Genomic DNA, 22107 nt, shown 5'->3' on the forward strand with positions numbered 1-22107 from the left:
CTCCTGCATCACTGCTCAGCTGCTTTCCCCACACCGAGAAACAGTTTCTTGGTTGTTTGTTTTTTTGTGACAAGGTTGCATTTTTTGTTTTAAAATTCTAAAATAATATTAAAATATTAGAAATATTTGAAGGCAGGCAGCGGTAGGTACACACCTTTAATACCAGCATACAGGAGGTAGAGGAGAGGTGGATCTCTAAGTTCGAGGCCAGCCTGATCTACAGAGTGAGTTTCAGGACAACCAGATGTGTGTCTGTAATGGACATGTGCACATGAGTGAAGGTGCCATTGGGGTCCAAGAGTGTTGGATCCCCTGAAGTTGGGGGACACAGGAGGCTGGGAGCTACCCAATGTGGGAGCTGAGAACTCAGGTTCTTGAAGGACAGGACATGCTCTTTATGGCTGAGGCATCTCGCCAACACCATATTTTAGTGTGCAAACATACCCCTCCATGGCCACCAGAGTTGAGAGCAGGCTCAAAGCAGAAACGTCACTGCGATAGGACTTGCAGATTTTCTTCAAAGTCAGAGTGCGTCTGTTCTCATCACCCATCTTTCCCCTGTCAGGGACTCGTCCCATCATCCATCTCAGCTGTGCTGTATTTGTGTGTGCCATCTGCACTGAGGACATGTTCAAATGTAGCTATTTCAGACACTGCAGAAGCCAGAGGTGTCACGACGTGGTTTCTGTTTGTCTTGGCAGGGCCTCTCCAGGGCTGCAGGAGCTGCCCCTGCACACAGTGTAGAATAGGAAGGGAGGCTGGTTTCTTAAGAAAATGAGCTACTCTGTCAAATGAGAGGACACGTACACCAGGAGCTGCTGCAGCCTCTACACCCCTGCTTCAACCGAACTAAGCCCAATCCCCACCAACAATAAACAATGATCAAAATGATAATTAACATTATGTCGATCCAGGCTGATTATCCCTTCATTTGATTGTTCCAAATTTAAACCATGCTTTGTGTAATTATACAGACTTAACTCACTCCATTGTAACAGTGTTTCCCATTTTTTAACGTGGGGAAAAAAACTCTTTTTTTAACTAATTCCTCCCTTTAAGACAGTTGTCTCACCAAATCTGATGGTGATGGCAGTGGAGCTGAAGACTGTGCAGCACATCTAACTGGAGCACACAGGCGGTGCGCAGCCTGTCTGAGGACAGCACAACCGCTAGCGTGCAGCCGTGAGCTGAGAGCATGTAGTGGTCCCAATAACAACAGAAGCTTGAGCAGGTGTCAAGGCAGCTACCTAGTGTGCCGGCATCAGTCCAAGGAAGGTGTATGGGGGAGCCCACAACCCACAGGGGAGAGGGAGCTGGCTGTCTGAGAAACACGTGAAGAGTGGTGGGAGCCTGCGGCCGGAGCTGCCTAAAGCCAGAGCCAACCAGTATAAAGGGGTAAGTCTGCCTGCAACATTTGAAGCCCACGTGCCTCTGGCGCTTGGGGCCTGTGGAGTTTGCTGCAGAGAGGCTGCAACAAAAAAATTCCAAACTCGCTCAGCCGCTTGGGGAAAATTGGGAGAAAAGCTTAGCCGGTGAGGCAGTAACTCCAGTGGGAGCCCCTGCGTGTAGTTCTGGTGTGTGCCAGTGGCTGCAAAGCCATAGGCAGGCGGCCTTTTCGTGAATTCACGCCCTAAAGATGGGCACTAGATATAGCATGAGTTCTAATTGGTCTTAGTAATAAAAACCCAGAGTCAAACATTAGAGGGTGAAAGCTGAAAGATCAGAGAAGCAGAGCAGTCAGCCACTAGAGTTCTTGCCTCTACAAAATCCTCAACCAAAAAGGGGCTGAGCTCCTATCTCCTCCCACCTTATATTCCACTCTCTCGGCCCAGCAATATCTGTGCGGACCTCCAGATCGCTGTGGTTAACTAGTGGCTAGCTCTGCCCTCAGATCTTCAGGCAAACTTTGTTAGAGTACAAAGAAGATATCAACACCCAGTTCTGCCTAGACCAGGCCTTGTGCACATTAAGCTCCTGAGAACAGTGAACCGCAGGTGTCAGTGGCACAGCACCATCGCAGGCCACTTACCAACGACCCCACTGCCTAGGCCCAGCAGCACCCACAGCATTCTCACCGGGAGACAGTTACTATGGCAACTCTGCTACCCGACCATGGACCGCTTTCTCCCTCTCAGGCGCACTTCATCTAACTTCTTCAGAACTGGCCCGGACTTTTTGGATGAAGTACCATAGCTCTTGAGAAAGGCTTCAAACACCGTCTCGGTGTGGGGGTGGGTGCTGAGGAAGGCCTTCTCCAGGACATAAAGGTCGACGCCTTTATCTTCCGGCAGTCCCGAAACAAAACTCAGCCCGAAGTCGATGAGCACGATGTGCAGCTGCTCCAGGGGCCGCCTCAGGAGCATGTTGGAGGTGGTGAGGTCCCCATGAATCAGGTCTTCATCATGCATTCTAGCCAGAACCTGCCCGATTCTCCTGGCCAAGCCCAGGAGGCACTGGGGGTCTTTTTCAGTCTCCATAGTAGATTGGATATAATCTCGAAGAGTCACCGAGTCTTCGATTTCTTCCATATGTAAGCAGTTAGAAGCATAGTCCACGAAGAAGACAGCCGGAGCAGCTATACCTGCAGTGGACACACAGGTGCTAGTGAGTGCGTTCTGTATGAAGGAGGCGTCACCTGCACAGGTAGGGCCAGCTTTTCAGTCTAAATCCACCTACTCTGGAGCAGGGTTGAGGAATATGGTGGGAATGATAGAACTTACCCAGAAGCCTGCCCAAGTCCTGCCCAAGCCCTGCTCAGGGCCCTCAGGACTATGGCCCAGCCCAGGGTGCGTCTGCAAGTGTCAAAGCGTGTTCCTCTTTCTCAAGTCACCTTAGGACTGGAATTCATTGCTACTCCCTTAAAAAAAAAAAAAGAAGGGAAAGCATCCTCCAGTCTGAGGGCTACCTGACTAGCAGGAGGCTAAGCAGCATGTCATCTTACAGACCCATCTTTTTCCCAGGACACGCAGGTTCAAATCCCAGTTCCCTCCTTATTAGTGGTGAAACCTCAAGGTTCCATTAGCTTCTCCATATCTCGGTCTCTGATACTGTACTGTGGTAACAATAGCTCCAATTAACTCCAGGACTCTCCTGAATGCCAACCTCGTCCAGGACACTTTCCTAGAAACTGGAGACCTGTCAATGGGGATCAGGGTAGCCACCACCTCTGTCTGATAAAACTTACAAAAGAAGGTGAAACAGAAAATATGGACATTACAGCTCCATTGCGTCTGCTAGGACACGAAAGTGCTGGCCTGTTCACTGCTGAGCTTCCCAAGGCTCCTGGCACCTATCATCCAGTAAGGAGAAAACCGAAGGAGTGTAAAAGAGAAAGGTCCAGATCCCAGCTACAAAGCCAGGACATTTGGTTGTCTGCGGAACTTTGGGCATTTTCCCTATCAAATGGAGAGAGGACTACAACAAGCAGAAACGGGGAAACTGAGGCTCCGTGCGCTGAACAACACGTTCAGAGATAGCTGCCAAGCAACAAACCAAACGGAAAGGCGTCCCGTGCGACGCCGGGAGTCCTTAAACACTGCCGTCTGGTCCCGTCTCCCGGGTCTCGGAGCCCTATTCAGCCCCGTCCCGTCCCTACCGCCCCATCTCCCAGGCCTTGGAGCCCCGTCCACCCCCGTGTCCGGTCCGCCTCACCGGCGCGGTGACAGCGGAGCAGCGCCCGCGCCTCCGGCACCGTCCTCCGCCGGCCGAGCCGCGCCTCTAGCGCCGATAGCTTTTGGGGAAGCGATGCTTCACTATGGGCTCACCGCCCTGGAAGCGGCCGCGGGAGACGCGCGCCTCGAGGATGGCTCGACCTCCGCCTCCGGTTCGTCCCCCGCAGCGCGGCTTGCGTTCCCTTAGGGAATCCTCGCTTCCGTGCCACACGACACCGCCCCCGCCCCTCTTCTGCCCTGCCCGACCTTCCCGAGCTCTGGCTTTCCAGACACGCGACTTGGCCCTTCCCGAAGATCTTCTTTCTCCGTGACCGCTCGGCAACTTTGGGTCAACAGCGTCTCACTTTCGGCTTTCTCCAGAAGTCGGTTGGTGATGCTCAGACTTTGGGAGCCATCTCCAAGTTGGAGACATTTTAGGGTCTCCCTCCCCTCCACTACCCTACCCCTCTCTCCTTTCTCTCTCCTTACTCTTCTCCCTTCCTTTTCTTTTCTTTTTTTCTTCTTTTTTGAGCAGGGTCTCACTGTTTAACCCAGGTTAACATCGAACTCATGATCTTCCCACTTCAGTCTATGGAAACATTCTCTTTAAACCAGGTGGGAATGAACAGGACCAAGGAAAAACACCCTGACCCTGACTTGGGAACAGGGATCGAAATTCCACTAATCCTAGATGTTCCTGAGTACAAAACCCCATCCCATCCTGACTATGTAATTCCACCAATCCCTGAGCCCTGTGGACAAAAATCCACCAGCCCCAAGCCACCCTGGAAAACTCTGTAACAACACCCCCCCCTTCCCAGAAATCCTATAAAGATCTATATCCTGTTCAGTTTGCTGTAGCCTCATCCCAGAGGCAGCCACCCTCCCGAATTCTTCCTTCCCAAAAACATCTCTTGAGTGAGGTTTGTTGTGTGGTATGACATTTTCGCCTGAGCGAAGCCCAGCTATAACAACTTTCTCTGGAGCCTGAGCCAGGGCAGAGCGAAGTAGAATGGTAACAGTTCCCTAACTGAGCCGAGTTGTTACACATGCAGGGGAACCTAAGCAGAGCTGTAACACTGTAGCTGGGGAAACTTGCCCTTAAGCAGAACAGAGCTGTATGTAACACTTGGCTGGAACTGGGCAGAGCTGTAGCATCTTCACTGGAAACCCTCCTTTGCCCTGTGAGGCAGAGCTGGTAACAGCAGGGGAACCTTTCCCTGGAGCAGAGCTGTAAACTGCTATGCTTACAGTGACTTTGTGGCATTCCTTGCCTCCCGACTGCCAGGATACATCACTGTCCAAGTCGCAAAGCTTACAGGGTGGAAGGGACTAGGCAGAGCTCTCTACCCAGATGCCACCAGTGTCTGGCATCAGCGTGGCAGCAGCCAGCACCATCCCTCTGTGTTCGGTTTCCTCATCTTCAAAATGAGGATGATGCCAGGTTCTGCTGGTGCCAGGGTTTATCAGATTAAAAGAAGAGGGTGATTATGCAATGCCAGTGGACAGGGGACCTCTTCACATGGCCTCTGACCTCCCTGCCTCTGCCCTGTGCTCCTGTTGAATATACAGAAGAGAAGCCCTTTGGACCAGGGTTGCTATGGCACCAGCATCCTGGCTCTGTGGTCCCCGGGTTTCGTTCACACTCATGACAGGACCCTTTTCACACATCAGACCCTTTGTGTGGGCTGAATGTTTTCCAGCAAAGCTCATCCCGAGCCGGTTCCCTTTATATCCCCCAGTGCTCAAGTTTGTAGCTTCATTATCATAACTGTTTGTGTCCACATGGCCATTGCTATGGTGACCAGAAACATCTGACCCTTTCCTTAGAAATCTACAGTGCAAAGACGCTGACCAGAGCCAGGCTCGCTAAGTCAGGCCGGGTTTAGATCTTTAAACCAGAATCAAATGTTCAATGGCTCGTCACTGTGCTGAGGATAAAGTACCTACAAGTTAATTCAGCCCATGAGGCCCTGCAGGGGCTCCTGCATCTCTTAGACTGCTCACCAGACTGCTGCCCCCCTATTCTCTGCCGAGAGGGCAGGATGTCTCAGCACTGAACTCAGTGCACCGAGAGCTGAGCTAAAGTGCCTGGTATTGCTGGTACAGTGATGTACAGGGCGGGGCATCTTGTATTATTTACCACCGCAGCAACAACCAAATGACACGCTTAAACGCCAGGGGAAATTATGCTAGACACAGCCATATGGGGGCTCATGTAAGGCCATTCAAACTTCTATCCAGATGCTGCTCAAATCCTCCCTCTTCTCTGCCAGCTCTCTCCCCAGTGGGAGTCACCTGAGGAACAAGCACCTGCTATCTGCACCCCTCAGTAGAGGGTGACCCTCCTTCCTCAGTTTTCAACGGTGGCCGTCGAAGTCCCTGAACCCTTCTCACAGTTCTGGAGATCAGCAGTGTGGGTTGAACCTCCCTGGGGGAGAGGCCAATGTTGTAAGAAAGGCCGCATGGTCGTTCTGGCTGCTCGGCAGCTCAGACCCATAATAACTGTACAGAAACTGTATTATTTGCAATACTGTTTGGCCAATAGCTTAAGTGTATTTTTGGCTAACTCTTACATCATATATTAACCTGTCTCCACTCATTTGTGTATCACCACAATGCTGTGGCTTACTGGGTAAAGTTTTAGCATTTTTCTCTAGTGGGGCTACATGACTTCTGTCTGTGTGTATGCCTGCAGGCCAGAAGAGGGCACCAGACCCCCCATTACAGATGGTTGTGAGCCACCATGTGGTTGCTGGGAATTGAACTCAGGACCTTTGGAAGAGCAGGCAATGTTCTTAACTTCTTTTTTTTTTTAATTTTATTTATTATGTATACAATATTCTGTCTGTGTGTATACCTGCAGGCCAGAAGAGGGCACCAAACCTCATTACAGATGGTTGTGAGCCACCATGTGGTTGCTGGGAATTGAACTCAGGACCTTTGGAAGAGCAGGCAATGCTCTTAACCTCTGAGCCATCTCTCCAGCCCCCTGTTCTTAACTTCTGAGCCATCTCTCCAGCCCCGCTTCTTCTTTTTTTTTGTTTTTCAAGACAGGGTTTCTCTGTAGCTTTTGGTGCCTGTCCCGGAACTAGCTCTTGTAGACCAGGCTGGCCTCAAACTCCCAGAGATCCGCCTGCCTCTGCCTCCCGAGTGCTGGGATTAAAGACGTGCGCCACCACCGTCCCGGCATCAGCCCCGCTTCTTCATTAACCAATGATATTCACAGCATACATAGGGGAATCCTACATCAGGCCAAGTTGCTAACAGTGCTATCTCTTTCTGGATGTTCTGAGGACCATGTTTCCTCATTTTTTTTTTTTTTTTTTTTTTTTTTTTGGTTTCTAGTGCCTGGTAGCATTCCTAGCATACAGGAGGAACTTGATAGATTCAAAGAACAGATGGATAAGGAGAACAAGGAAACATTCGGCTCTGGTGTGAATCAGGTCCTGCTTATCAGCACACCTTTACCTGCTCCACACTGTTGGTTCAAAGCTGCACACACACAGCCCAGATGGCCTTGAACTCAGAGATTAGCTTGTCGCTACTCCCTAGTGCTGAAATTAAACGTCTGCACCACCACACCTGGACCAGAGTGTGGAAAGAAAATAATTCTTTCTTATTAGGAAAGTAAGCTATGGGAATGTGAGTCTGGGCTACCCCAGAAACCTGCTTGACAACAGGCAGGAGGATTACTGTGTCTATCCTTGGGACTGGATACAGCTGTGCCTGAAACAGGTTTCAAACACAAGTGAACCAAGGCATTTCTACTTTTCTTCCATCACTTTACATTTCTCTTACCTGCAATTTAGAGCATATCATCTCCAGGACAACAGACAGGTGGCCCAGAGCCTTTGACAGATGAAAGAGAGAGACCCCAACCTCACACAAGTGAGGGAAGTTGCCTGCGGGCCATGCCGAGGCGCCCCAAGTTGCAGTGAAAGTTCCAGGTGTCAGCCCAGCAGAAGGGAATCCTCTGATGGGCCAATCTCGTCTAGGCAAGTCCACAGAACTACAGACCCCCAAAGAACGTCTTTTGCTTCTGTTGTGTCTTTACATGTTTGCTGTGGCTCTCCTTCTCTGGTGTCTAGCATGGTGTGAGCGCATGTGGGGAGACCTCCACTGCCTGTAGTATAGTGTGTTTATCTCTTGGAAACATCCCATTCTACTGGGCATTTTTACCTGTGGATTGTCAGGAAGATGACCCCTACCTAAGCTGTACTGTCTAATTTGATAATAATAATGATAACCTGTGCAGAGTTTTGAGGAATAAAAATAAATATAAGAATGTGTACAGTCAGGGTCTGTGAGTCTCATGTAAGAAGCAACATGGATTGTCGTTCAAGTTAATGACTAACAATTGAGTCCCCATAGCCCAGCTAGTTTAAATTCTTTTTACCTTAATGTTGGGAGATGTGTTCCTGGTCTCAGAGTGCATCACAGCTTCAACAAAGCTGTGAAAACAGCAAAGTTAGACTAAGATGCTTTTGCTAAATAACTTGGAGGTGAAAAACCCAAGAAGACAATCTCAAGTTTCAGAAAGGCACACAGTTGAATGCGGGACTCTTTAAGGTCAGGGAACAAGAACAAAGCAGCCCAATTATTACTGGCTGACAAACTCTCCTTGCTAAGTTTGGTTGATGACCAGAGGTGATGATTAATTTCTTATACCCATTCCTGTCTGGGGGTGGGGGGAGGCAGCCATGAAAAGCTAAGTATGGACAGGTCACCCAAAGGAAGTTCTTTATTTCCAACCATTATCACCTGCCAGAGTAGAACGCTGGCCCTCGATAAATTTAATAAGAGGCCCGAGTCTCAGTAGTTTACCCTGAAACAAAACCCGGTAGCAGGAAAGAACCACAAGCTGAGATAACCCGACCACCGCCCAATAGCAGACCATTAAAAAAAAAAGCCATTTGCTGTCGATAGGACACCTGCCAGCACACCTTCACCAGGACATCCCTAGACAAATGTCAGCCAATCAGGGGTCCTAAACCTCAGAGACCCCTCACCCCCACCCTTACTACTATAAAAAGCCAATTCTACCTGAGCTTGGGGATCTCTGGTTATTCCAATAAGTTGGAAACAAGGAGAGACCAAGTTTGCAAACTTGATTAAAATAAAGGCTCTTTGCTTTTACATATGGGACTTGGTCTCCTTATTGGCTTTTGCGGGGACTTTGCGGATTTGGGCATAACACTGTCCTCAATCTCCTGATGTAAAAAACTATTAATGAATGGATATGCACCCTAAAGATTTAAAGCAGAGCTGACTGATTCTTTTTCATATATAAAAGTTTGGGTTTGTGATTTCTTTAAGACTCTTTATAAGATTACCTTTCAGGATAAGTAATAAAGTAATTGGCCCTTTCTTTGTAACTGCAAAATGCAGCCTGCCAGTAAGAGACCTGACAAGATCACTTTGCTCACCACATGGTTATTCTGTAACAAGTTGCTTGGGTATGAATGTCTGTGGGTTCTTGAGATAATTTGTTTTTCACCTACAATAATAAAATGTTTAAGCATGTGAGGGAGATGAAAGCATGTTTTTCTCTATAATAATTCGCTTGAAAAATGGAATGCAACTGTTTTGACTCTGTACTGCCTGGAAGATTCTGTTGGAGTAATAAAAGCTGTAAAGCGACATGAGATGAGAGAGAGAATAGAGAGAGGATAAAGAAGAATAAAAATAAAGAAGGAAAATATCAAGAGAGTGAGTTTTTTTTTTCCTAACTCCCCTCAGATAGAAAAATTTAGGCTCGCTGACTTCGTGGATTCCTATCAAAGCCCTGTGCTGCTGGAGGCTGGTCCCCCAGACAGCAGTAGGAAGTGTTACAGAGTTTGTGAGCCCTGGGAAAAGACTATAGACGCAACCCAATTATAATTAACAGATTTATTGATTAGCTGCTAACAGGACCAACAATCTCTGAGCCAAAGTTGAGATCGCTGTGAAGGAAGAGTGTGGCAGTTTGAAAGAAAATGGCCCCAAAGGGAGTGGCACTGGTAAAAGGTGTGGTCTTGTTGGAGTGGGTGTGGTCTTGTTGGAGTGGGTGTGGTCTTGTTGGAGTAGGTGTGGTCTTTTTAGAGAAGTGTGTCTCTGTGGGGGGGAGCTTTGACGTCTCTTTTCTCAAGCTTTACTCAGTGTGACAGTCAGTTAACTTCCTGTTGCCTGAGTCAAGATGTCGGACTCTGTTCTGGCACCACATCTGTGAGTACGCTCGCTGCCACGCTCCCACATGATGTAATGGACTAAGCCTCTGAAACTGTAAGCAAGCCACCCCAGTTACATGTTTTCTTTAAAAGAATTGCCATGGTCATAGTGTCTCTTCACAGCAATAAAAACCATAACTAAGACTACCTAAGAGGTATGGAAAGGACTCTTAAAGGAGAAAACCACATGAAGACCTTCGTTATCTATGCAAGCAAGCTAAAACTGTTCTGTTCTGCCAAGTGAAGATGTTAAGGCAATTCAAAACAATCTTTGGGTATTTGTGCAAGCAGATCACAGAAGCGAAAAAAAGCAGTTAGTCATATCACAAGTCATGGCTGTTGTTTTGGGTTGGCCTCACTGAGTCGAAGTTACTGAAACTTTTTTTCCAGACACCAAAGTCAGAGACAAATGGCTGGTGGGTACCGTTTACGGCTAACATAAAACAGCTTCTTTAGTCATAAATTCCCCACTGTCCCTAGATAATATGAATCAAATTATTGATTTACATTTATGTAGGGGTAAAGGCTGATATTCTAATTAAGCCATGAAATCAGATCTCAGCTCCCATCTTGAGGGACCCTTTTTTTTGTAACTTTCTGATTTTAACAGGTGTTTGTAATACTGAAGGTGCCTGGAAGCCAGCATGAGCTTTGGTATACTAATAGGTACCATAGACATCCCTTTGTTTTCTTTTGGCAGTGATAGGGAAAAGGTTTCTTTGGTAGAAGGAAACTGCTTTCCTTTGAAACTAACCTTCCAGCCTTTTGTTTATGATAAGGGGTGATATATAGTCTCTTCTGTAACAGCTTCTCTGATGACCTAGGGCAGTGTTGTCAGGCCCAGGTAGGCTGGAGTACTGGTCAAAGTCCTGAAGTGGGCAGGGTGCATCTAGTTTGCTGTCCAGGTTTTGTTGGGCCATATGAGGCTAGTGAAGTATAGGTAGTTTTGGAGCAGTCTGGAATGCTGGTCCAAAGCTGGGGCTCAAGCTGGTATGAAATTTTGTGAGAAGCGTCTGGTTTACATTGGCCTCGAGTCCAGGACTTGCTAGTTTTGAAGGACCTGAGGCTGGTGTGTTGGAGCAATTTGCACTCTAGTTGATGGAAACCTGCTGGACAAATATATAAACAAAGAACAGAAGTTAAAGTTTAGGAACTTAAAGGAAAATCTTATATTCGGAAGTTTTAGGCCTATTATCCTGGTAGTCAGGGAAGAGAGAGAGAAACCCCATCTTCAGGGGTAGACAGGGGGAAATTGAAGCTGTGTTAATCTGGAGTCCACTTGACCTATGAGAGGGATCCAAGTCTTATGACTCCCTCGATTCCTTGAGCTTACATGAATTTTACATGATTTTTTTTTTTACAAAAGGAGATAAAAGTTTTAAATATATTAGCATTACCACTGTTTGTAATCTGTGCTAAAATCTACCTCATAGAAAAGGCAGGTTACAGGTGTCTGAAAGACAGCTGGAGTAGGCTCACACATCTGAGTCATAGCAAAAGCTATGGATTTGGGTTAAAAAGCTTGAACACTTTTTCCTCTGTCCAGAGAGCCAGATATATGTAGATTGGGCAGAGATGTTTTAGTTCGAAGAGAAGCACCTTTAAGTCTATACTTCGAAGATATCCAAAGGACATTGAAAATCTTGAGCTGGTGACTAACTAGAAAGTAATAAGAGGTCTACCAGCTTGTCATAACTCCATTGATCAAAATTAAAAACCCTGAACTTTTGAATCTTATTATAACACTCACATGGCAGCTCACAACTGTAATCCCAAGATCTGACACCCTCACACAGACATACATGCACGCAAAACACCAATGCACATAAAAAAATAAATTATTCAAAAAAGCACATATATAAAAACAGAACTAGTTTGGAACAAACCTAAGGTAAGACAGAGCTTTCATAATTAGTAATGTCTCCATGTTGTTATTTGGGAGCTGGGCAGTACAGAGAAATACTTGCTACATATGGCGTCCAGCATGGGGGCTGAAATATCCAAACACAGGACCTGAGAAAGCCTAGAAAGGTTCTGCACAAGGAGCTGGATGTAGCTTCCTAGTCCTTCTGTCTCTCAGGTAGGCTGGCATTCGGTGGCTTTCAGTGGTGTGCCTATTGGCTGCTACTGCAGGCTGGAGCCAGCTACCAGTGCCATGTGCTGAACTGAGCCACACAGCAGCTGACTTGGCAGCTCAAGATTTGTCTCATGTGGTCAGAGAACGCTGCAGATGCTTAGTAAAGCCAGGTCCAGACACAGAAAGCCTCTAAAAAGGTACGGTTTAAAAATGTTCTCAGGTAGCCGGGTGGTGGTGGCACACGCCTTTAATCCCAGCACTCGGAAGGCAGAGGCAGGCGGATCTCTGTGAGTTTGAGACCAGCCTGGTCTACAAGAGCTAGTTCCAGGACAGGCTCCAAAACCACAGAGAAACCCTGTCATGAAAAAAACAAACAAACAAACAAAAAAAATTGTTCTCAGGTGCTGAAGAAAGAAAAGAAAATGGGTATAGACAGCCATAGGAAAAATAGTTTAAAAAGAATGAAGTCTTTAAAGAGGGGGTAAAATTGTTATGAGTCAGGCATTTACACTGGCCTGCTCTGAGGGCCCTGGTAGGACACAGCAGCAGCTGCCGCCACCAAGATGTGGCACTGTAGCTACTGTAGCCACTAAGTAGAACATTCTCCCTATGCGCATGCGCTGTATTCCAGTATAAAAGGCAAGCCCTTCTCGACCCCCTTCTTTCCTTCTGTGTTGGCTCAGAGGCCATCTCTGCACCTCCCCCCAAAAACCTCCCTTGTGACTTTGCAATGCCCTTTGGTTCTAACTCGCCAAGGCTGCCTTCTGCCACTAAACTATTACAGAAATAATATGTTTTTAAAAAGTCACATAAAGATGAGAAATACATTAACACAATGGAGTACTACACAGCAGAAAAAAAATAATGATATCTTGAAATTTGCAGGCAAATGGATGGAGCTAGAAAACACCATATTGCTGGGCGGTGGTGGCATAAGCCTTTAATCCCAGCACTCGGGAGGCAGAGGCAGGTGGATCTCTATGAGTTTGATACCAGCCTGGTCTACAAGAGCTAGTTCCAGGACAGGCTCCAAAGCTACAGAGAAACCCTGCCTCGAAAAACCAAAAAAGAAAAGAAAACATCATATCGAGTGAGGTAACCCAGACCCAGAAAGACAAATATAATATGTACTCACTCATAAGTGGCTTTTAGACATAAAGCAAAGAAAAACCAGCCTACAATTCACAATCTCAGAGAACGAAGACAACAATAAGGACCCTAAGAGAGACATACATGGATCTAATCTACATGGGAAGTAGAGACAAGAGCTCCTGAGTAAATTGGGAGCATGGGGATCATGGGAGAGGATAGAATGGAACAGGGGAGGAAGGGAAGGGAGAGGAGAAAAATATATAGCTCAATAAAAACAAGAAAAAAGAAAAAAATGTAGAGAAACCCTCAGGGCCAACCTTCTGAAGGAAGAAGAATGTCATGCATGTGGGAAAGGCAAGAAGGAAGAACCCAGAAACCCTCCCCCCCTTTCATCAGAGCAGGCTAAAGTGCTTTAGTGACTCACTGACATGTGACAGAAAGAGGCACAAACTGTAGAGGCATTGCAGCAACTTCCCTCAAGGCCTGGGTACCAGGCAGCCTGCAGCGTGGAGCTGACCAGTCTGTGTTGTTTCAGTATCTGGGTGGGAGGGGTACTTTGTTGCATGGTGGTTGTGTTGTGTGCTGGCACCGCTTTAAATTCCAGCACTTGGGAGGCTGAAGCAGGTGGATCTTTGTGAGTTTGAAATCAGCCTGGTCTATAGAGCGAGTTCCAGTACAGTCAAGGCTGTTACACAGAGAAACTCTGTCTCAAAAAAAAAGTCTTTTAGGGCTGGAGAGATGGCGCAGAGGTTAAGAGCACTGACTGCTCTTCCAGAGGTCCTGAGTTCAATTCCCAGCAACCACATGGGACCATCTATAATGAGATCTGTCTCCCTCTTCTGGTCTACAGGTGTACATATAGACAAAACACTATATACATAATAAATAAATCTTTAAAAAGTCTTTTAAATTTATTTTATGTGTTTATCCATTTTGCCTGCATTTGCGTCCATGCACCTTGTCCTAAAGATGTCAGAAGAGACTGGGCAATGCTAGTGCACCCCTTTAATCCCATTCCACTAGAGAGGCAGAGGAAGGTGGATCTCTATGAGTTCAAGACCAGCCTGGTCTACAGAGAGATTTCCAGGACAGCCAAAGCTACACCAAGAAACCCTGTCTCAACCCCTCCCCCCCACAAAAAAAAAGAGGTCAGAAGAGGGCATTGGAGCCCTTACAACTAGATTTCTGAATGGCATGGGTTCTAGGAACCTAACTCAGGTCCTCTGCAAGAACAAGTGCTCTTAACTGTGGAGCCATGTCTTCAGTCCCCGAGACAGTGCTTTGTTTGTTTCTTTGATTGATCTTGTGACGTATTTTCTCTGTGTACCTTGGCCATCCTGGAACTCTTTCTGTAGACCAGGCTAGCCTCAAACTCACAGAGGTCCACCTGCCTCTTCCTCCTGAGTTCTGGAACTAAAGACACACACCAGCCCTGACCAGTTGAAACAGCACTTTTTAAAATATGCACTTAAGGAAAACCTCAAATGCACCTTCCCCAGGCCTTCTAGGGCTCAGAGTGGTGTTTGAGGCAGAAGCTTCATTAGGTTGGGCCCCAATTAGGAACAGGAAGGAGGATTTGGGGATTTTCCCCGAGGCAAGGTAGGTCTGTTCTCTACGTACCATTCATCTACCTATCCTCTATCTATCTATCTATCTATCTATCTATCTATCTATCTATCTATCTATCTATCTATCATCTATCCATCCATCCATCCATCCACCCACCCACCCTCCCAACCACCCATTCATGGATTCAACAATTCACTCCCCCAGTGGTCCGAATTTCTTAGAGAATGAGGTAAGTGTAGGGTCATTTACCAAGTGCGGAAAAGGAGACTCGAGACTCAGGCCCAATGTTACACTTGCGGATGAACACTTCCAGAAGCGATGCCACTTCTCCTAGCAGCTCGTCTTTTGTCATGGCTAGAATTGGAAAGGAAGCCCGTGCCCATTAAGTCCATTTTCTCCACCTCAACGCCATTTCCATCTTGTCCACCAGAGGGCGGAAGAGCCCCGGCAGTTCCTGCCGGCTCCACGCCGGGTTTTACTCTAAAGGACTGAAGGTTCTGGCTTCCTTTCCTTCTCTTAGACTCCAACTCAAAAGCCAGAGTAAAATCTGACGTCACATCACGTATGAGAAGTTTGCTACTGACCTGTTTAGTGTGCAGAACAAAATCTCTCCTGGTGCCTGAGCCCTTCTTGAAAGCTACAGGAGACTAACGCTTAGTGATCCTGCGTGAGGAGCTACACAAGGTATGATCCTGATAACTGGTATTTTCTCTAGGACGCCTGTGCATCACCCATGCACGATTTGGTCTCCCCAATTTTTGAGGTCCCTGGAAAGTCAGAGGTTGATTCCCTCCCCATGGCGTCAACCTCATCTTCCTCCCGCCACGTATTCATCAAGGGGACCTGAGAACTGAGTGTCTCTGGGAGTGTCAGCTGTGCCGGTGTGTCTTCCTTTACTGGCGATTCCAAAGCCCCACCAATTCCCTTCTCCATCTGCACTGCAGGTGACTGAGTTGAAGTCATGGAAGCTCCTGGGACCGGAGGTGAGGGCACCAAAAGCCCCGAATGGAAGAGATTATCCACAGCAGACAATGCTGTAGGAACTGCAGATCCTTTTCTGGTCTAAGTTATCCTCCAGACTGTGGGCGTGGAGTTCATCTCTGCCATCTGGGTCTGCAGAAGCTTTGCTGCAGACCCGATCTCCTCCGGATCTCCTCCCCAGCGCCCTACAGAGATCTGGCTCCTGCTCTCTCTCTGCCTTCATGAAAGCAGCTGCCCTGGCTTTTTATACTCTCAGCCCGAAAAGGGCTGAGGGCAAGAACTGTTTCCTGTTTCTCAGATTCCTTAGAACTGGGGTGTTAACCGCCTCGCCCCCATTCTCAGTAGACTGTAGTCCATGAGGATGTTCTTTTGTTGGTTTTCCCACTTCGTAGTACGTTGGGAAAAACACAGTATGTGGCTAAACTTTTATAAACGCCAAATGCTGTTGTTTCATGTTTTCATTTTCCATTGGTGGTAGTGATATTGATGTTATTTAAAACATTCTATTTAAGGGCCTGGAGAGGTGGCTCAGCTGGTGGATTTCTTGCCTAACGTGCAGAGGGACCTGAGCTTGATTCCCCAACAACACATAAAACAAAATAGCTTGAAGGCACAACCTGTAATCCCAGCTGGGTAAGTGGAGGAAGGAGGGTCAAGGTCAAGGTCATTCCCAGTTCTACTGAAAGCTTGGGGCGAGCCTGAGGTACAGGCAACACTGTCTAAAAATGATTCTGTTTTCATTTTCATTGTTTGAGACAAGATCTCTTGTAGTCTTGACTGTCATCAAGCTATGTGTTTAAGGTTGGCCTTGAATGTCCAATCCTTCTGCCTCTGCCTCCCAAATGCTGGGCTTATAGGCATGAACTACCATGCCCTGCCCTTACATAGTCTTTCATTGTGAAGTACTAGTGTAAATATTTCTTTCTTTGTTTCTTTCTTTCTTTGTTTCTTTCTTTCTTTGTTTCTTTCTTTCTTTGTTTCTTTCTTTCTTTCTTTGAGACAGGGCCTCACTATATGTTGCTCTGACTGTCTTGGAATTCACACTATAGACCAGGCTAGCCTCACACTCAACAGAGATCCACTTGCCTCTGTGTTCCAAGTTCTGGGATCAAAAGTGTGCACCACCATGCTCAGATAGTACAAATATTTCTGTTCGTTTTGGGAGTTTTACCCTCAGTCTTTACTTGTCCGTATAAAAAGTAGGCCATCTTTAAGTTGACCTTCCAGGCATGCGTTTTGTTTTTAAGAATTATTACTGACCTTGAGACATCCAAAAGGCTAGAGACCACGTCCCTTCATACCTAGCTCAGACCCCAAAGAAGGGCTGACATCAGAAAACACTGGGTTGCCATATTATGCAACAACATTACTCTATTCCTGACTATTTAGTCAAGAAAACGGAAAGCAAGACAGAAACTTATACATGAAGGCTCATGACGAAGTTATTCCAAGGAGAGAAACAATGCTAAGATCACATGTCCGCAATGAGACGAGATGAATGGGTGAATGAAATACAGGTCATCTGACTGCGCACGGTGGTGCACACCTTCAGTTCCAGCACTTGAGAGGCAGAGGCAGAGACAGGTGGATCTCTATGAGTTTGAGACCAGTCTAGTTGACAGAGCAAGTTCTAGGACAGCCAGCGCTACAGGAAGAAACCCTGCCTCAAAATTAAAAACAAAAAGAACAACAACAATAAAAAAAACAAATAAAACAAACAACAACAAAAACCCAAGGAATTCTTTTTTACTTCTAAAATCGTTCGGTTAGGTTTTCTGTCGCTTGCAGTCAAGAGTCCTGGCGGCCAAACATGCATTTCCACGGCTAGGCGACTGTTCCAGGTGTTGCCAAGAGTTCATCGTTCTGATTTGTTATCTCCTAGGGAGCCAAATTCTAATTAATGATCAGGTGATGATCAGAGAAGCGGAGCTCCTGTGGGTATTCCCACATACAGTGTAATTCAGGGAGTTGCCTATGGGTGGCAGAAACAAGGCAACAAACAGCATGCCAACCAGTGAATAGCCACAGAGGGCGGAAAGGGCTGCCTTGGGGTGGGGCAGGATAGGGTGAGGTGGCCGGGACCAGGAGAAGCTGCACGGCAGAACTAACCTGGGGTCCTGTGAGGAAAGCTGGAACCTTAAGGAGCCCTAGAAATGAAAAGCATCCTAAATATATGTCAGGGATGTAACACAGCAGCTGCTAAAGATAATGCGCACACAAATGCTCATGTGTATATATTTCTTTGGCTCTTTTGGGGACCCACGACCCAGGTCCCAAATAAATCACACGGAGTCCGGTTGTAGCCTGGCTTATTTCTAGCCAGCTTTTCTTACCTTAAATTAGCCCATCTACCTTTGGCCCCTGGGCTTTTATCCTCCTCTATTCTATGTATCTTTCTTTACTTCTTAGTCCATGGCTTGCTGTGTTGCTGTATGACTGGCCCCTGATGTCCTCCTCCTTTTCTTGCTCCTTCATCTTTCTTTCCCCAGATTTCTCTTCCTATTTATTCTCTCTGTCTGGAAGTCCTGCCTATCCTTCCTCCTGTTTAACTATTGACTGGTCAGCTCTTTTATTAGACCAATCTAACACAAATCGGGTATTTGAGGCAGGCAAAGTAACACAGCTTCACACAGTTAAATGCAACACATCTTTGCATGACTAAACAAGTGTTGTTCATCACAAACAAAGGCAACATATCTTTAATATTCTACAATACATCTGATATTCTACAACACATATATTTACATGCAAACACACACAAAGATGCACACACAAATCCTCATACTGCACATGCACAGTTACACAAGGCTCATACATGCATGCATGTACACATGTGTGCATGAAGAGGCAAATATTTTTTAAAGATTTGTTTTTATGTGCATTGGTGTTTTGCCTGCATATATGCCTGCGTGAAGGTGTCAGATCCCCCAGAACTGGAGTTATTGTGAGCTGTCATGTGGGTGATGGGAATTGAATCCACTTTTAACAATGCATCATCTCTCCTGTACCCCCAACCCACAATGAAATTTACTTATTTTATGTATATGGAAGTTTTATCTGCATATACACCTGCATATCAGAAGAGGGTAACAGATCCCATAGGACTACAGCTGTAGATGGTTGTGAGCCACCATGTGGGTGCTGGGAATTGAACTTGGGACCTCTGGAAGAGCAGTCAGTGCTCTTAACTGATGAACCATCTCTCCAGAGAGGAGGCAAATATCCCCACTCCCCTTCCTCTCCTTCCCTTCCACCACTGACTAAGCACCCTCAAAACTAGGCAGCTCCCACAGGTGCTGCTCCTCTCTGCCTCCTGTAAGCCCTTGGGAGCTGCTGGTCAAACTCAGATCTGGAGACAGCCTCCTCACGAGGTTAAGTACGGCAGTGGTGGTGCTGGCGTTGCACACCCAGGATGGGCTGTGGGGCTGGACCAGATGATGCATGAAGCGTAAACAGCCATTAGCACACAGTAAGTGTTCGAGAAATGTGCTACGAAATAGGCCAGTCCTCGCGGCTGCCATCCACTGCAGCGTTGCTGTCATTATGGTCCCGTGTTGACAGTGAGGCTTAATTAGATTGAGAGACCAAGTTTTCGCTAGGGGGGGAGAACCTCCCTCCAGAGCCACTTTTGGTTGTCATGAGTGGGGGGAGGGCACTGCTGGCATCTACAGGAACTTAGAGATGTGGTGGCCAAATGCTCCAATCCAGGACAGCCTCAGAAGGGGACTTGTCCGCAGTGATAAGGGTGTGGCGAATGCTTTAGATACCAGCCCCAAATCAAGGAACTTAAAGAGAGTGAGCCCCCCAAGGTGTGCAGACCACATTCCTCCCAGGCCTAGCCCCTCCACTGTTCCTGTTAACATCTTGGTCCTCAGCAGGCAGCCACCCTCCTTGGAGACAGTCCCCCTCCCCTGTCACAGCTGCCACTGACCACACTTGGTACTTCCTTTTCCCTTCACGCCCCTTTCAATTCCCCACTGATGTCTTCTGGGAAGTCTGCCTTTCTGTTTCTAGAAGGGGAGGCTTGGAGGGTTCCTCATCATGCCAGGCCCTCCGCAGGAAGTTGTGAGCGCACATGTCCGTCACCCCATCAGCTGTGCAAGAGCCCTGCGAGGGTTTGCAGAGATGGATTCAGGTCAGGGCTCAGAGAGGAGAATGAATTCCCACAGGCACGCAGCAGAGAACGGCTGAAGTTAGGGATTCAAACCCAGGGCTGTGTCACTCTGCAGGATGGCTGCAGGCCACCCCACCTTACCAGGAAACTTCCCACCCCTGAAATACTTCCAGAAAGATACAGAAGTGGAAGAAACAAAAACAAAACAAAAATCAAAAAAAACAACCCATCTCCTTTATCAGCCATTGGACAATAGGAAGACTCACATCCTACAGCCCTCAGCTTGGGTCCTGGGACTGCTAGGGAGACAGGAATTCCTGACGAAAGGGGCCCTGGTTGGCATTGAAGGAGTCAGAGGAACTTCCCTAGGGGATGAGGTTACCTGCAAGGAGGAACTTGCGCAGTGCTGGAGAGGGCCCTTGCTGTCTGAGATGTCGATGCTGGGATGCAGGACCTGGCCGTCAGAGGATGATGCTCACCTTCTCCTGGAGGGAAGGGCAGCTTGGGGAAAGCACTAGCTCAGCTCCAGAGTGGTGGCAACAGGAGACTGCCCTTGCACATTGCGGGAAGAAGGCAAACCCTTACCTGGCAGGGGGTGGCTAGCTAGCCAGTCGGTGCTGAGCACGGTTGGGTGTGGAAGATCCCAGTGCCGAGTGAGGTTCTCAATAGCGATGGGAAGGCCTCAGCTGGCTGAAGCCCAAGGGCATTCTTCCCCTGGCCTGGGGCACAGTGGCACCCAAAGTGAGTCTGGGAGAGTTAAGGCAGAGGCGCCCTGGAGCTGCTGGACAGCCAACTTCAATGCCAGTTCTTTCCCCTGTTGTTTATGCCAGCACAGTGACGTTCATGACAACTGGCCTTGTCCCTCCCTGCTCCAAATTCATAGCGTTGATCTACCATAAAACCACAAAAGCACCCCGCCTGTTTGTCCTTTATAGACTGGCTATACCATGGCTTATCTGTCTTTGGCTTATTCCATTACAAAGCCACTATAAGCAGGGCATAAGCGCGTGTTTCCAGGGGCGACCGGAGATGACAGGAGGTGAAATAGCCTCACCAGGAGTCCGTTCTGGGCTGCACTGCAAATTTGAGACCAACCTGAGCTATATGAGACCCTGTTTGTTTGGCTGTTTGGTAGGTTTATTTATTTGTTTGTTTTGATTGTGTGTGTGTGTGTGTGTGTGTGTGTGTGTGTGTGTGTGTGTGACAGGTTCTGACTATGTAGCCTTGGCTGGCCGGGAACTCAATACATAGATCAGATCTTATAGAGCTCCATCTGCCTCTACCCCCCTGAGTGCTAGGATTAAAATGTAGTCTACCATGCCTGACTGAGACCTTGCCTTTAAAAAGATGAAGAGATTGGACTGGAGAACTGGCTCAGTAGTAGTTGGAAGCACTGGCTGCTCTTCCAGGATTCGGTTCCCAGCACCCACATGGCAGCTTACAACTGTTTGTAACTTCAGTCCCAAGGGATCTGACACCTTCTTCTGACCGCTACAAGCACCAGACACTCAAAGACCTGTGTGCAGGCAAAACACCCAGACGCATAAAGTAAACCTCAAGAAATTTAAAAAGAAGGAGAGAGAGAGAGAGAGAGAGAGAGAGAGAGAGAGAGAGACGGGATGGTGGGGGAGGACACAGCACAGCTGAGGGCGATGCAATTTTAATTTCATAAAACTGAAAATTTCCCTCCAAAAGACGGTGTCAGCTTACCGGAACTTATGGTTGTGTTTTCTGGTTGTCACCAGCGCGTGACAACATGAACTTCCACAGTGTGGATTTCACAACCTTCAAGGCTGAGGCATCTCATCAGCTCTCTGCCATCTGCTTCTCCCCTCTGGCGCTGCCTGGCACCCCCCTTCACCTCCTGCTGTATCCGGCAGTTTGTCTCTCATGATACGAAGCTGCAACGTTGGCTCTCAACCCAGGGGTAGAACATTCGCCCAGAATGCATCAGGCTCTTTGTTCAATCCCTACTCCCCACCATCATCCCCCTCCAAAGATGTCTGCCATTGCTGTATGGGACATATTTATAAAACATTTTTGGGGAAGCAGCTATGGAGGGAACCTAGTACTCTGCCACTGAGCCACTTCCCCCCCGTCTTATTTATAAAGCACCCCCCCCAGCTGATTTTAAAGACATTATCTGATAAAGCCTAGCCTGGGCTAAAAATCACTAAGTAGCTAAGGTTGGCCTTGAACTCCTGATCCTCCAATCTTCATTCCCACGTGTGTACACCACCAGACCTGGTGTTATGGGGTGACAGGGATTGAACCCAGGCTTTTCATGCATGCACCTGCATTTAATCCCAGCCCTTGGGAGGCAGAGGCAGGTGGATCTCTGTGAGTTCAAAGCCAGCCTGGTCTACAGAGCGAGTTCCAGGACAGGCTCCAAAGCTACACAGAAAAACCCTGTCT

General features: G+C 47.5%; 1 pseudogene; it reads right to left on the reverse strand.

Annotated features, from left to right (window-relative positions):
• Positions 1–1836: 1836 nt before the first annotated feature.
• On the reverse strand, positions 1837–14949 carry LOC126506917 (EKC/KEOPS complex subunit Tp53rkb-like; annotated as a pseudogene).
• Positions 14950–22107: the final 7158 nt, after the last annotated feature.

The sequence above is a fragment of the Alexandromys fortis genome, unplaced genomic scaffold (genome assembly GCF_014885135.2).
Source record: "Alexandromys fortis isolate MF-2015 unplaced genomic scaffold, M_Fortis_MF-2015_v1.1 scaffold_27, whole genome shotgun sequence".
In the NCBI taxonomy this organism is placed as follows: Eukaryota; Metazoa; Chordata; class Mammalia; order Rodentia; family Cricetidae; genus Alexandromys; species Alexandromys fortis.